Here is a 17,810-nt window from a genome sequence, read left to right on the forward strand (position 1 = left end):
CACAGAATCGGAAAACGGAACAAACGCATTCGCGATAAGCAGGTTTAATATGCATTGCTTATTCAATGTTCCACGAGGAGTTATTAAATAACACTGCTATTTGTAACTGCATTAGCGCTAGATTTAAAAATAATTTTCTATTTTATGATATTCAATTATTTTTTATTTAAAGTACTGTATTAGGTCCTTATTACCACACTGTTACTAATTGACCCATTTTGCAGCATTCAAAATTTACAAAAAAAAATTGTACAAAGTCAGGGCTCGAACCAGTGAAATTTTAAAAATACGGACTTTACGAACCAAAAATGAAAAATTATGGACCATTTACGAACTAACTGACTAAAATATAATCCAGTCCGAGTTTTGAAAACAATTGAATTTCTTAGAAGAATTTAATTATTTCTAAAGATAATTGAAATTTTGATGAGAATTTAAAAAAAATTGTTGAACATAATTGAATTTCTCCGAAGCAAAATTACGGACATTTACTGGATTTACGGACCTAGTTCGAGCCCTGAAAAGTGAATAATGTTAATTTGATATTTTCTAGAGCAAAAATCTTAAAAATAATTTCGAACTAAACTTGTTTAGCACAATATTTCTAATGGCTGACCATAAAACTATTGAAAATCTTGATGGAAATTTTCTGATGTAAACTTTGACAAACTTGTATCTTGAGCATATTGTGAATGTGTGTGTGTTTACACAGAGTTCGAAGTAATGCACTGCAAAGGGATATATTGGCACGAGTACTTGCAGTAAATCCTCAAGTGCGCGTACTTGAACACGTACTCTTATATATGTGTCGTGGAACGGGTACTGGGGCAAGTTTGTAATTATTGACAGGAAATTAAAGCATATTACACCACTCTTGGCACGTAACCACTCACCAGTTTCCGCTCCTAACCTACTGTCGTCTTCAATCTTAAAATATCAGCTAGATAAAAATTTATAATGATCGAGAAAAAGAGAGATAGAGAGAGATCAATTTTAATTTCTTCCATTAAATAAACATTCGAGAGCGGAACTTGATATTTTTTAAATTCTCCTTTCGTGCTCAATGAATTGAAAATTATTTTCCAAATTGAAAAACTCCTTTTGATATTTTAGAGTTTCAGTTTTATTTCATTTTTACTTTATTTTATTTTTCTTTTGATTTTATTTTATTGAACAGAAATATTGAAGGTACTTGATAATACCATTAATTCTTACTATATACAATGTAAAAATGCCAATTCCGTTAGTATTCTTCCAATTGTTTTAAAAATTAATTAAACAAGTGGGAAGTGTTATCAAAAAAGAAGGAAAACGATTTAACGATAATAGCACCTTTTTTTTACAAAATAAGTCTATAAAAATAAAAGTGAAATATTATTTAAACTTTATCAAAAGTTTTACCTTAGAAATGCTTGTTCAAAAAGTTTGCATGAAATAACTCGTACTAAGAGCAAACAGCGCATACAAATGAAATGTTTCGCAAATTATCATATTTCATGAATATTCTGTTTTCTTCCCTTCATGACCCTACGAGTTTTGTACTTTAGGTTCTTATTCTACTTTCAAGCTTTTTTCCCCACATAAACATAAATGTTGCATTTTTTTCAAAAAGTAAATTCTCTAAATATGAATTATTCCTTTTCTCATTAAAAAAAAAAAAAAAATTCTCTATATTTCTATACGACATTAGACGCAGATCATAAATTTTTATTTAAACTTTGATCTACACTACTGTATACAATATTTCACTCGCACTTTATAATAATTTTTCACTATGGAATTTTTGCTCGATTTATCAAAACATGTCAAGTGTACTCTCGTGAACGAACGATACAATCTTTTACTAGAAGGTACATATATACGGAATTTTTTTGCAATCAACATTGTCACGATTTATACTCACAAACTTGAGGGATAAACATCTCCATTGAAACAAACGGCCAAAAAACTGCGAGTTTTGCTTTAGATTATTATTATTATTTGTATATAAAGATTGCATGAAACGGAAAAATTTCTCTCAATTTACGTATTTCCTTTATATGCAGAATTTTTTGCACCCTCAACCCTCTTTTTTTTAATGTCGAAATCGAATTTTAAAAAAAGCAAAAACTAAAGATTAGTTACTTCTTATTTTTTGAAAATAATTCTAATACTTTTGAGTATTAAAATTCGATTCATAAATTTTAATTAAACAGGGTTGACACAAAAATTTAATTTTGTTTTTCCCTGACTTTCCTGACCTTTGGCAACCCTGATTAAACTATTGAAAATTGTCAAGCGATGGACGCCAACTTTTCTTCGCAAGTTTACTATAAAAATATAAGTGTAAGAAATTTTTATTAAATTTGAAAAAAACAATTTTGAAAAAAAGTCATCAAATATTTCGAGTTGAAAGCACTTTCTTTTTCTGTCTCGTTTTCTTCTTCTTCTTTCGGGAAGGAAATTGGAATGAGGATAAACTGAGATTGGAGAGTTTGAGGGAATGGTGTTAGGTAAAAAGATATATATACAGTACATAGAAGAGCATCTGTCGAAGAAACTCTTTCCACTATTCCAACAGCCTATTTACCAAACACAAGCCACTGCTATTCCACTGGCAATCTATTTCCGGCCATTGAACCGAAAAATATTCCAAACTTTTGCCAATATTTTTTTTTGTCAAAAACAAACATTTTTTAAAAATTAAAAAAAATATAATTATTCTTCTCTTTGTTTGAACCAATCGTTTTTACTCTAATTTTATCCTACAATTATTAATATTGTCCAAGCTGTTGTTATTATTATGGAACAAAAAGCTTATGTCATGTAGAACTTGTATAAAACAATATTCTTTTTTTTTATTTGAATAATTTTACGTGTTTTTCTCTCGAGTTAAATATGCAGAGAAACTTGTCATGTTCATTAACCGACGACTTTATTTAGTGAGTGCTAATTTTCGGTCCTCACTCGGCGCTAACTTCAACACCTACACAAAGAAATTTACCAGTAAGCGGACTTCTACACAATATATATATAGAGGGTGAAAAAGTCCTTTCATTACATCTGACAGGAAATGAAAAGAAAAAAATTAAAATAAAAAATTTCTTACTAGTTGCATTTCGAGGTACTTTTGAGTTGACATTATTATGCGTCACAGTGATTACACTTTAAACGTATAATAGTTAAAAAAAATTGTAAAATATTTCGTAAACTGGTAAAAAGGGGTAAGTTGTAGCAGTCGTTAATAAAATTAATGATTTTATAATTTAAAATTTATAATTTATACGAGAATTGTTACAACCAACCCCAGTTTTCATCTAATCGAATTTTATATCTTTGTTTGAAGTGGTGTGTCTATAAAAGGAAACCCCATCTCGAGACTAAACCAAATTTGCAGCTTTTAGGTCAGCAGTAGAAAGGAGCGATGGATAAATTTTTAAACAAATAGAAGAAAAAGAAACTCGGGGAAAAAGGGCTAAAATCCAAAAACGAACAGTTATTAAAGAACTTCCATTTTTCTCCTCCTCACAAAAACTTTTTATTGCCAACCCAAGAATACTACTCCTAAAATATCAATTTCATGTATCTAGAAGTCAATTTCAAAAAGACGCAACGAATAATAAACAAATTCTTTCATTTTAAAAATCAATTTTAAATATTCCAATATGCGACAAGAGTTTTTATAAAACAAAATACATATTTATAAAAATGAAAATTAAATTTCATCCATTTTTTAAAAAGTGATTTCGTATTTTAAAAAAATTTTTTTTCTCTAGAAAAATCTATTCTAGAGAAAGGAGTGGAAAAATGTTTCGAGCCTTTTTTTTACAAAAGAAAATATATATATAAAGGTTCTTTATTTTTCAAATAGAGAAATGGTACCTAAGGAAAAGTTATTCCCTCGACATTGAACACTTTAGGAGATAAAACGTATTCTCTTGCACTGGAAAGTACGGTTTAAGATAAGCCAAGAAGTCTGGATGGTACTTCTGTAAGACATCGGAAAACTGACTGTAGATATAAAAGCGTTTCAAGTTGCTTTGAGTAACTTCAGAGGTGAATATTATTGACCTCCATTTTCTTTAAACTCGAGGACTTTCTAATCATCCTTGACCCTATTAACACCAAATACTTTTGTCAAGTGTGAAAAAAAACATCTCTCCACTAGCACCTCTCTGTCTTTATTTTTTCTCAACAGCATCTTTTTTACACCTTTTTTCAAAAAATAAAAGGCATAACAATTGCTTTTATTGGATAATGGAAAAAACGAAACTTTTATTCCATAAAAGGAATATATATTTAAACAACATTCCATAACTGTAATGATTTAAGAAATGCCATAAATTTTTCAAAAACTGACAAATATTCTAAAAATACAATCTTATTGGTAGCTCTAAAAAAAAAATTCGAAATAAAAATCTAAATATTATTTAAAAAAAGATTCCAAGTTTTAAAATATTTGAGAACCCTCTAGAAAAAATATGTGATAATAAAAGAAAATTTATGAAAAAATTTCATTGAAATCGTTTAGGTTCGAAAAAAAATTCGCTTTGAGATAAAATATGACATTATGGAGACATATAGAAATGAGTGGCAAAAAAAGTATAAAAGAATATATACTATTGCACGAGACTTTTGAGAAGTTTCAGAAAAAGAAGAAAAAGAAGGAGATGGAGAAGGGATAAAAAGGGAAAATTCATAGTCATTAGAATCGAACAATGCCGTAGTTTTATGTGCGGTTAGGGAATCCAGTTTCATTAGGTTGGTTAAGTTTTGCGGTGTTAGAACTGCATACCGTACATTTCGCTTATCTGCTTTCGAGAACAAACACGATAAACCCCACGTAGTACAGAGAATATCGAACATCTCCGATCTTATACCTTGTTTACAATTTACCACTTGAATTTCAGTTAGCAAATGCAATTTTCAAAATCTAATACAATTACACAAAATTCTCTCGTACCTTTTGTACTCTTAAGGAAATTTACAATTTTCAAAATTTTCATTTTCAATTTTTTCCCTTTGAATGTTTTTCTAAATATACAAATTGACTATATTGATACTTTTTGACGCCTTTTTCATCTCATTTTAAAATTTTAAATTGTAGCTATATATTTCTTTGATAACATTGAATTTTCGTAAAATTTTTTTAAAAATTCTGAAAAAAAAGATTTTTTAATTTTTCAATTCTATTGTTTCAGGATAATTGAATTTTTATAAAATATATTTTAATTCGATTCAGAAAAAAATTAAATGGAGTAAGTTGACTTATCGGGGAGAATATTTTACACAAACTGTGCAATTAGTTGCAGTAGAATATAAAAAAAATTTACTACGAGGCAATTTGTCATCGTCATCAAAATCATAAAAAAAATCATGCACTTTTTTCAACATTAGAATTTAATTTTCCTGTAAATGAAGAATTGAGAAAAGTCGTGTCACACCTCGATGAATGCCGGAAGGAAGCGAGAATATTTTTTTATAAGCGAAAGATGGAGAGATTGAAGAAGGATGGAAAAAAAATTGTAAATAAATAAAATTCTCAGAGCTAAGGAAAGAAGAAAATGTGTTGGTTCTGTAAGAAATCTTTGAGAGAAGAAGCTATACTAAGAAATGCGTTTTTTTCGCCATGAAAACACGACGACAGTTCAATCTACCTGAAGCTTCTATATGAAAAAAAGAGAAAGAAAAAAAGAACATTAAAACAAAAATTTTCCAGTGCCTCTTTAGTAATTGAGAAATTTGCTTCTCACGAAAAATCATGAACAAAATTGAATTTTAAAATATTGCTCAAAAAAAATAAAATCTAAAATATTTTTAAAATTCTTAGTAAGCACATTTTCTAAAATTTTGTAGTTTTATTAAAAAAAATTTCCTTCATGAATTTAATACTTTTGTTTTGAATTTTTAAAATTCTGATTACAATTCTAATCTAAATTCTAATTGAAATTATTTTTAATAGAAAAGAAAATTAGCAAAAATTCTTTTTTTTTAACTTTTATACTTTCACACTTGATAAAGAATGTAAAATTCTATAATCTCATCACTTTTCCTTTGTGTTGTCACATTTATCAAATATTTAACATACCTTTTACCGATTTCATATTATAGTGAGAAATATTTTATATTGAAATTGATAAAATTTTCAATGCATTTCGTGCTGAGGAAAGTTGAACGCGAAAACTAACAGGTATCGACTTGTCTATCAAAAATTTCTTTATAGGATATTGTAGTTTATTTTCTTCCATGAATTTTTTATAAAAAGAAAGCAAAGATCGCTGCACTTTAAAATTATGAAAAGTTTTATATAAGATACGAAAATTTTCAGATAAAAGCAAAAAAAAATTCTCCTTGCAACATTTTTTTGCTTTTCTTAAATTTTCTATATGAGATTTACAAAAAAAAAATTTATGGAAATACACGGAAAAAATATGGAGTAATTTTTGCTATTTAAAAAAATTGAACTCAAACCTAAATGTTACACTCAGAAAAATATAATATTTGGCTCAGTGCCTACTAAATATCAATTATCTTTATAAATAATTAAATTCTTTTCCGAAATTCAATTATTTTCAAAACTTTTAATAAAATTCTTGGCAAAATTTCAATTATCTTTATAAATAATTCTTTGTTTAATTCATTTTTTTCCAAATTTTTAATTAAAATTATTAAAAAAACAATTATTTTCAAAAAATTTAAAGAAACTCGTCAAAAGAATTTTATTATTCATAAAAATTTTGGAAGTCATTTGAAGATTTATTTACTTTCGAAATCAAATAAATTTAAATTTGATGAGAAAAAAAAACCGGGAAAAATTAGGACAAAGCCTATTTTAAAAAAACCGGGAATTTTGTTGAATGAAAATAGTAGACACCTTGCATTAGGCTCTGCAAAAAATAAACTTCTATTTGTCTAAAATAAATCATATTTACTTAAAATAAATTTTTATTTGCTTCAAATGAAAATTTTATTTTGCTTTCTAATAAAAATTCTATTTGTATCGAATAAAATTTTTCATGATCAAATATAAAAAAAGGACAATATTTGACTTAAAGTGTTCTATTTGAAGTACATAATATAGAGATAAAAATTTAAATTTTGTTAATTCAGTAAAAATTTCTTTTGATAATATATAAATAATTTCGTGGAAAAACAAAAGAGGTTATCTCTTAAAGTCTTGCGAAAGGAAGTAAAGAGCATTATTCTCTTAGGAAATATCGAGCGTTTGATCGATATTTCCCTTCCACGCTTATACATATACATATAAACGGTTTTACATCCTTAGCTAGTATTTGCATATATATTGTGTTCCTACTCCAACTACCTGTTTTATGTTTTGTTGTCTAACACGTAAATTATACACTTCATATGTATAATTATGTTTATAAAGTATTTCCAAAAACATATTTTATTCATTATTTCCATATATTGGAAAATGGGAGCAAAATTTATTTCCATTTCGTTTAAATAACAGATCTTTTTTTAAATATGATAATAATAATAATAATAAGAATAATTAAAATATTCTTTAAACTTTTATGCCCCCTCTGATAATATAGTTATATTTATATTGTCGTCTTCCTTAATTGACTGTCAGGTACAGTTCTTTAATTTCAAGAAATCTGTCCAAAATGACTCGCCCAGTGACCTGAATATCAAATAAGAAGGTTGAAAGTTAAAAAAAAAATAAGATAAATGAATGTCAAATGCAGTTTTTGTCATTCGGCTATTATTTTCTGTTATGACTTTCAAATTCTTCTACTCCTTTAGTTACCTTGTGATTATATTTATTTTTACCACTATACAACCGTGTGACAAAATTTTTATACTTTTATTAAGAAAAAGAAGTAGAATTTTTTTTTAAATTGATTTAAAAATTTCTTTCAACTGTTGATGAATATATAGATCTCTTATATATACTTTTCACCCGGGTCTCGTCCCACTTTTGACCTGATATTCAACTTGAACACTAAAGTTTTGTGGCTTTATGTAAATTTGAGAATAACTTTTACCGTTTTCGTTCGCCAACTTTTATGCAATGTTAATACAGTTAGAGGAGGAAAATTTCTCTAAAAAATATATATGTCTATAAGGAATGTCATGACCTCTGCTTTATATTTTTTTTCCTTAATGACACCTATTTGTTATCCTAACAAAAAATTTTCTCAAAAATATCCTGATAAAAATTTCTAATATCTGATCAAATTAAGACTTAGGATTATTTATTCTTTTCTTTTTCATTTCTTCTACAATTTTTCCTTAATTTAAAATAAAATCATGAAAAAAATCTGAGGGAAATTTTGTACCTTAGAAGACAATTTAAAAATTTTCCAAGAACGTATATATATTTTTTGTTAATCTTTACAAAGTGGCAATTTTTGTTTCTTTACTTATTTTTCCTTTCCTTTTTTTTTGCCTACATACTGCAATTTTACACACAATCTTCAAAGTGGCTTTGTATCTTTTTTTCTGACTTAACATCTAGTTTAGTAACAGTAGAGTACACGTGACGAAATAACAGAAATAATGAAAGTATACAAGCTCTCACAAAGTCTAGCTAGACAATTTCTCTCACAGCTGGGTAAATATTCTCGCGATTCCCTTGTAAATACGAAAAATTCTTATTTGGAATGCACAAGTCTCTTTGCGTTTATCATTGCAGTAAATCCTATTGAGAACATTTTAACATATTTTTCCCTGTCAAAGTAATTTTTCAGATTACTCTATATACGTGAATGAAAAAGCTTTTGATTTTTTTTTTGCTATCGAATAATATTTTCTTGCTATCGAACTATTTTTTCTTGAAATACAATAAATTAGCTTTCACGCTCGTATATTTATATAAACTGCAAATTATCCCTTATTATACATATAATAACTAAATGTACCTTCAAGTAGGCAGTATTCATAAATTCAAGTAAAAAAAATCTCTTTGTATACATTTTAAAGAGAAGATAATTTGCATAGGTTTTCTGTGGGCTCGCGACATTCGTAGACACATTTTTTTTTTTTTGAAACTTCACGTGGATGAGACATTAATTGGGTCAAAGGTCAACGCGCTCTCTCTCCTCTTAGTGACGAGAAAGAATGGCGAATGCTAGTGTGCAACGAAACTTTCTTTTTCTTTTTTGTTTTTAAACTGACAAGTTCTAGTTTGTCTTCGGGGCGTAAATTAACTTTTTTCACGCTCGTTTAAAGTTTCAATTTATAGGGAGCTTTAACTCAAAAAGGTGACAACAAAGGAAAATTTAATTAGAAAGTTCAAGGACGTCGTAGTTTATGAAGTATGTCGTTATTATTTTTATTATTATTATCATTACTATCATTATTATTATTTTATTTTTAAAAATTTAAACCTTACTTTTAATAAACTTAAAGTGTATGCAGACGGCATGTGTGTGATAAGTGAGGGTTAAATTTAAAATTTATATTAAGGATCCGAGCATTTTAATTTATAAAACTATTGAAATAATTACAAATCAATTTGTAAAAAATAGGTACAGGAATACAATATTTTTCTATTGATCGTTGAATTGAATAACATACTGTCGAACATTGTATTCCGTTTTTCATTCATTTTCCATTGTATCCATCGAAGCAGACTGTTAACATTAAAATAAAAAAAAACAAAAAAAAAAAGGAAAAAAATAAAAAAAACAAAGGACCCCATTCTCTCATTTAACTATGGTTAACAAGAATGCTTTTGTCGTTAGAATTGCATATGCATATAAAGTCTCTCTTTTTCTCCAATATAATCGCTTTCGGCGAACCACATTTTCAGTTTACATCGTTTCATGTACTAAAGCATAAAAGGGAGAGAGAAAGAAAAAATTTTTTTTTACCACGTCACTCTCGAGGGTGACATAAAATTTACAGATTTTTCTTTTAAAAAGTTTTGAAAAAACTTGTTTATTTCGACAATAAGAATTCTTCGCAGATATTTTTAATATTTCCTACTGTGTGTTATATTTTTCCTTTATATTTCTTAAATTATCCTTTTAAAATATTCTTTATTTTTCTTTATCAGATACTTTTCTATATCAATACATCTATTGGATATAAATACTCAAAGTAAAAACTTCACTCAACTTTTGTTAAATATAAAGAAAAGTCCTATACAGAGTGAGAGAATTTCGTTTCTTTCGATATGAAAGAATCTCTCTAGTAAACAGTTTTATAGAATCAATAAATTTTGACCCGGTAACTTACAAATCAGAGAATATTATAAGAAGATTTATCAATTATTTCTCGAAAGAAAGAAAAAAGTATTTTAAAACTCTGCTAATTTCAAATCTATAATTACCTAATGATTCTTCTTTATAATTTGACACTATAAAAAATTTGCAGTACTCCTTTTTTTATACATAACCGATACTTTTTTTCTCTACTTTTTATTGTATTTAAATTTGAATGAGTAAAAGGTCAAATTTATAAAATGTTCACTATTAGTAAAATATTTCTGGTATGTACCAATTAGTAAAATTTTACTATTTCACTTAGTAGTTTTAAATTTTAAAAGATTTTTAATTTTTTAATTTAAAAAATTTTTAAATTGTTTAAACTTAAATTTAATGTTAACAATATGCTTTGATGGTTACAATGGAAAATGAATGGAAGACTGAATGCAATGTTCGACAGTATGTTATTTAATTCAACGATCATAATAGAAAAATGTAGTATTACTGTATTTTTAAAATTAATATCAAAATGCTCCAAATTAGAAGTTTTAGTGAAAAGTTATACTAAGAATTAAATAATTAATTAAATAATTAAAATTTTTCATCAAAATTAGATTAGTGAACGACTTTTTACAAATGTAATTCAGATTTTGAGAACATCGATACTGATTTTATTCTTTTAAATCAAGAGAAATTTTCCACCCATAAATATACTCAATGTAAAAAAATGGATCCATAAAATTGTCAAACTATAACAACAGACATCGTGTGTCTTATAAAAGTCTCGTTTTTTTTATAGTGACATGAGAAGTCATTACATCTCATGTATATGCACTTTCGTGCCTTTGGCGTGTAACATAATAAACTTTGCATGTTTTCAAAGGAAAATATTCTCACTTTGATACAAATTACTTTTAGAAGAAATGCACAAGTCATTGCAAAATTATTTTTACGATATTTATTTTAAAATTTAATTTCTTCTTTCATCATCAACTATGTGACACAGTTAATTTTCAGTATATACAATTAAAAGTTGCATTTGAATAAAAATTTAATAATTTAATTTAATAATTTATCCTCAATATTAAAAAGTAAAAAAAAATAATGAATTCTTTTATAAAAATGTCAATTTTCATTGTTTGGTAAATAAGAATTAATGAAGTATTAGAAAAAAATTAAATTCATTAACTAGACGGAAAGCAACTAACGAACTTGTCAAAAGTAACTAATTTAGACAATGAGACTACTTGCTAAAGATATTAAGTAGGCACGATACTATCATGAAATATCAAAATATGCCAGCAAAATTCAAACACCATTGATTCTTATGTAAAATTTTCTCTATTAAAATGCAAAAAAAAGAATCCATACTTTATTTCTTTGAGAAAGATATTTATATTGAAAAGCAAATATTCCCCCACGTCAAATAATCTCTCTAATAATATTTGATTGAACAGAAGTGCTTTAGAGAAGCAAATCTAATTTATTGCTTTATATAAAATTAACACGATTGAGTTTCCCTTGATAACAAGTTTACCTTGAGTGAACGCACTTTTTTTCTTTTTCGCCAATATAAAAATAGTTAATCCACATAAAAGCCATCTTTTTATAGAATAACCGTATTATTTATTTTAGAATTTAAATTTTAAATCAAATACCTAAATTGAATTTCAAAAATTCTCAACTTAAAAAAATGTTCACTTTTATAAAAAAACAGGTTCTGATTTTTAAAAAAAGAAACATTTTTCTCTTCTAACTCAAAGGTTGGGAAAAAAATATCCTTAAAGTTTTCTATTAAGGACGATGAGAGACTTTCTAGGTAAATTAAGCTAAACAAGAAATTTTCTCTTTGGAATTTTACATATACCAATGAATAAATAGACTATTTTCGTTATTTATATTTTTAAATTAACTATTTTTTTAAAGCTTCTTTTCATGTTTCGTTAAATTAATGATAAAAGGGGGGGGGGGTGTTAAAAGAAGAGTAACAATTTTCAATTATCCCTTAAACTAGCAAGAGTCCATCAAGTTTTTCTTTTTTAATACTTTGTAAAAATATATACTATAATTAGTGCCATTATATGCATTGCATTTCTGAGAGCGTTAAACAGTATGAATTGTATTCAGTCACGTGACGACTAAAGTATAATGAATTCTAGCGGTTTAGCGCATCGAATGGTTCAAACTGTTTTGAAAGCTCTCGTGGAATTTGCACTTAAATACAAAAGTGATAGTGTCGAATTTAAGATTCAGGAAGTTGGTTTGGCGACAAAGTTCCTTTGTGACTCGTGTTAAAATTACTTGTTGACATTCTTGTCCCTTTCACTCTAACCCTCCATTTCACGTTTTTGATTTTATTCTTTTAATTTAAAAAAATTTATTTTATAAAAAAAATTTTTTATAATTAATGTGAATATTTTTTTCCTTAATTATAGAATATTGAAAATAATTTTTTTTCTATACGGTTCGGAAATTTGCCAAAATTTGTAATTTAATAATTTATATATAATATAATTTATGTAACTGGAAATATAGTTTTCGTCTAGGAACATATTACCCCAGTATGTCAATTTTCACCCCGCTTTCGTTACTTCACAATATTTCTTTTCTGCACGGACATATATTCGTTTCTTTGATTACATTTACAAGAACAAATCGACTATCTCATATGGAAGGGATGTTGAACGGCAGTTCCCTTTGCGTGCTACGGAAAATGAGGTAACTAGAATGAAAATGAGGTACCAAGAACGATTATGGCAACGACATGGTAAACAGTTGAGCGTGCCATGTCACGATATTCGAATGTGGAAATTGAATGTTCATTCCCTCTTCAAACTTGTAAAATATCCTCATTGCAAATTTACATTGACAGAAATGAACTGAAATTATTTTCAAATGCAAGTGGATATTTTATATTATTAACTGAATTTTATATAATTATTAATAAATGCAATTATTTCGTAATGATTATTTTCATTCTATTGAGAATAAAAATTCTAATCCTCAATGCACACAGTCTACGAAAATAGATTCGATTTAAAGGTTTAAAGAGGGAGAATTTAATTTTGAAATTATAATCACATTTCCGCATACACAAAGAAAAGTGATTTTCTCTCACCCTTTCTCAATACTCTAAACTCGAGGACTAGATTTTTAGATTAGAAATTAGAATAATGAGCACAATACATTTAAATATATGCTAATAGAAAACAGCATTAAATATCGATTTTTTCTTTTTGCGTTCATGACACACTTTTTTTTCTAAAGGAACATTAAAAATTGAAAACATCGATCTTAACTCTTGTTTGTTGAAGAATAGGGTAAAACTGACTGTCAGGTGAGAAAAGAATTTAGAAAAAAAAATTTCAAATATTTCGAAAATTCTTAATTTATATTTAAAGTTAATATTTTGAAAAATAGAAACTAAGAGAAAAAATAAGGAAGAAAAAAGAAGGGAAAATTTAATACAAAAGGGGAAAACAAGAGAGAGAGAGAGAGAGAGAAACAAAAAAACACTTGAAATTTAATTAGAGAGCACCTCAGGAATTATTTGTTTTCTAGTATAAAAAAAGAAAAACAATAATTCTTCTTAATGTGGTAAATTTAATAATGTTTCGGGTTACAAGTAGCAATTGGTATTGTAAGGTCAAGCAGAAAGACCTTGACTCAATGACCGGACAAAGAGCGCAGGCTCACGATTCTACTACTTATCCCTTCTCATTCCGGTGCATATAGCATCGTTCAACAATCTATGTACTCCATTCTAGACAACCAATTAATGTATATACATACATCACTACCACCACTCAAAGTCACTAATAATTTCATTTTACTTGTCAATATAAATCTCTAATAATTTCAATTATTTTTTCAATCTTTTTTTCGTTTCTTATTATTCATTTCATCAGAATACACTGATTTACTTTGAAACACAAGAAAGTTATTTTCATAATAATTTTCATATAAATGTAAATAAAATAATATAAAAAATTAAAAAAAAATGTATTTATTTATTTATAAAAAAAATTATTTTTCTCTTTATTATATTTTATTTTTAATTATTATGAATATTATTATTAATATTATTATTATTTATTATCAATATTGTTATTCTTCTTACTACAACTACAACTTGACATAAAATATTACCACTAGCGAGAAAATCAATGGCGCCCTCTGGTAATAATTAATTTTAGCGCGGGCTTTTCGAAATTTCAAAATTTATTTTTTCGTTTTCAGGAAACTAATGTAAATTTATTAATAATAATAACATGTTTTATTTAAATAAATTATTATTATCATACAATATTTTATAAATATTTCCTAGGCCATTTTATTATAAAATTATTGAAATACGTTTTAAACAAGAAGCGAGCAATAAGAATGCTTATAAACTATTAAAACTATTATAAATAAAAAGGTATTTTAATTATAAAATTATTAAGACTAGACGGTTTTAACTAAAAAAAATATTAATAACAATATTGACTATCTTTAATAATTTTAACAAAATAGTTTGATTCTGTCATTATTAAACACAATAATATAATTAAACAAATCATTTGAAAAAATGTGAAAAAAATATAATAAACAAATCATTTAAAAAAAGTGATCATTTTTTAAAATGATTTGTTTATTATATTTTGCACACAATATTGAAAGGCAAAAAAAAATTATTTCATCAAATGGAAAATAAGTAAATGAATCGAGTTTCGAAAATTTTTCCCCTCTACAAACTTTTCGCATATATGAAAAGAAAAAGGAAAAAAGGACTTTCTTAGTAAACAAAGTTTCTATTTAATTTTTAATTAAGGTTTCTGTTCTAGAAAGTTTTACGTTATTCTCAACAGCAGCAAAATGAAAGCTTTTCTTCAAATTAGAGAAAACAGACAATACTTAATTAATATGAATGACTGTTGTTGTTGTTTTTTTCTTTTTGCAAGAAGTGAATTTAATAATGAAAAAGTAGTCTAATAGGAGAAGAATATTCACTATTTACTCGCAAATAAAATTAATTACAAAGAAATTATTATTATTAAACACAAAGTGCATTAATTTTTTTCTTTAAAAATCTATTTTGCGATACAAAAGATGAAAATTATATAACCTCGCTATTAAATCATTTAAATATTATTTTATTATTTGCAATTTTACTGTTATGCAATTATTAGATCATAATAATAATGTGATTTCGTTTACATACATATTTTTCATTCGATAACAGTTATAATAAAAAAAAAGAGTATGAACAATAAAATTAATATAATAAAAAACAATAATAATAATTATAATTCGTAATTCAAATAATAACAATTATTTATTAATAATAATCATTATTATTGCTGTTTTTTTATTATTTATTATCAATATTGTTATTCTTCTTACTACAACTACAATCTGACATGAAAAATTACCACTAGCGAGAAAGTCAATGGCGCCCTCTGGCAATTAATTTCAAGGCGGGCTTTTCAAAATTTAAAAATTTATTTTTTCGTTTTCAGGAAACTTATTTTATTTTGTTAATAATAATAGTAATAGTGATAATAAAAATGGGAATAATAACAGTATTTATAATATATAATAAAATAAGTATTTAAAATAATAATATTAATAATAATAATAATAATAATAATAATAATAATAATAATAATAATAATAAATAATAATAAATAATAATAAACTATTTAAAATAATAATGAATATATTTAAATAATAGTAATAAATATTTAAAATTACAAATCAATGTAAACTAAATGTATTTTATGAAGCACTATTGAGCTTTTAAAGCGGGACTTTTTGTTAAACCAAAATAAAAAGAGTAAAGATCAAATTCAGAATTGAAATAAATTGAAATTGAAATTCTACTTTAAATGAATGAATGAATAGAAGTGATTTGGCTGTACGCCATCCATTCATTACAGAACTGTGGTCCAAATGAATAAAAGTTGTATGTACCATTGATTAAATTTTAAGCACCCACTATCACTATTTTTATTAAAACTTATATAATCCTTGAATAAAATTAAATAAATATTAAAAATATCCAAAATATTAATAAAAATTGATTTAAAAAAGTTAATAAAAAATGTAAATAAAAATGTAAATAAAAAAAGTAAATAAAAAAAGTAAATAAATAAAATAATAAGTAAATTAATAATAAATAATAAGTAAAATGAAAGAATTAATTATATAAATTAAAAAATATACATAAAATTAGTTTTTAAATTAAAATTTCTTTCCTTGTCCTTTTTTAATAAAAATTTATTTTAAAAAAATGTTTCAAAATGTATAAAATAAATATTAAAAAAAATTTTTTTTTCATTTTCAAAATTTCCATAATTGAAACTGAGATAAACGAGATACATGAAGTGAATTCTCTCGTCGATTTGTATAACAGTAGGTCATCATCTGCATCATTAAACGTGCTCGAAATATCGATTACAGTTGCAACCCTGTTATCACGTTTATATATATATATATAACATTCTACAACTATACAAGTCCATAAGGAAGAAATACTCTTTCTCAATCAACTGTATAGAAAGATATATAACTTTACTATACACCAAGCCATACGAGTTTTGTTGTTTGAAAGAGAATTTTTCATTCAATCGGAAGTGATGCATAATTTAGAAAGTGAATTAAGGTCAGAGATCACGATATGTACTATACTATTAACAAAGTAAATTCAATCGCTTATCTCATTTCATTCCCAGTATTTATTACACTTACAAAAGAAAAAAAAACTAATCAACATTTTCATCAACATTTTCTTTTAAATTCAAAAGGAAAAAATTGAAAAATAATTTTAAAAATTATATTGTTTGTGAATAAAAAAGTTGAACAATTTTTTTTCAACCCTAGGCAGTAAAGAGAATGTTTTAAATTCAAATTTTTGTTTCATAGTTGAATAACAAAATTGTAATTAATTAAAACGTAATCAAATTTTAAAAATTTAATATCTTAAAAGAAAAAAATGTTAAAGTAGTTTTCTAATAATTTAACCTCACTGTAATGATATGCATCTTTCTCAGAAGTTCCATTAATTGATTAAAAACAATAGTAATTTTTTTCTCCTAAAAATCGACAATCAGATTTGGTGCATTGAATATAAATTCGAAGGACGACATTGTACCTAATTCAGGTCAAATTGGTAATTGACTCTTTTCCTTTTGGCAATGCTAAATCAAAATCCAGAGTAATTTAGAAACCCTGATAATAGCTTGAAACTAAATTACTGTACTTAATTCCCTTTTCATATATAATATCTATATCCAATTCATTTTTGTGAACAATTATTATATGTCGATAAGAGATAATACTGCTGAATGTGAATTAAATTTCAAGTGTAATAAAATTTATAATCAATAAAGAAGAATGAGATAATTTTTCAATTGTGCTTTGAAAAAATTATACGGAAAAAATATTTTTGGAAAATAAAAGCCATAATGGCCAATTTGGAATTTTTGACAAATTCTTGTCAAATTATTAACTATAATTATATTTAATGTTGAAAGTAAAATTAATTTTTATAATTCAAAAATGGGTTTAACTAATTTTCTTTGTTTGCTTCCCGAAAAAATTATTTCAATTTACCATGCTTGTTTGGATTTTGTAACAAGAGTAAACTTATATTTGTTATTACCACAAACT

At 25.5% G+C, this 17,810-nt stretch overlaps 1 protein-coding gene and 1 long non-coding RNA gene across 2 annotated transcripts in view; one reads left to right on the forward strand and one right to left on the reverse strand.

Annotated features, from left to right (window-relative positions):
- LOC122506510 overlaps positions 1–17,810 on the reverse strand; it is a 128,867-nt gene that overhangs the window by 35,552 nt on the left and 75,505 nt on the right. The window lies entirely within an intron of this gene.
- Positions 1–17,810, forward strand: part of LOC122506504 (heparan sulfate glucosamine 3-O-sulfotransferase 5) — a 56,169-nt gene that overhangs the window by 25,265 nt on the left and 13,094 nt on the right. The window lies entirely within an intron of this gene.

Source organism: Leptopilina heterotoma, unplaced genomic scaffold, assembly GCF_015476425.1.
Source record: "Leptopilina heterotoma isolate Lh14 unplaced genomic scaffold, ASM1547642v1 Lhet_42, whole genome shotgun sequence".
In the NCBI taxonomy this organism is placed as follows: Eukaryota; Metazoa; Arthropoda; class Insecta; order Hymenoptera; family Figitidae; genus Leptopilina; species Leptopilina heterotoma.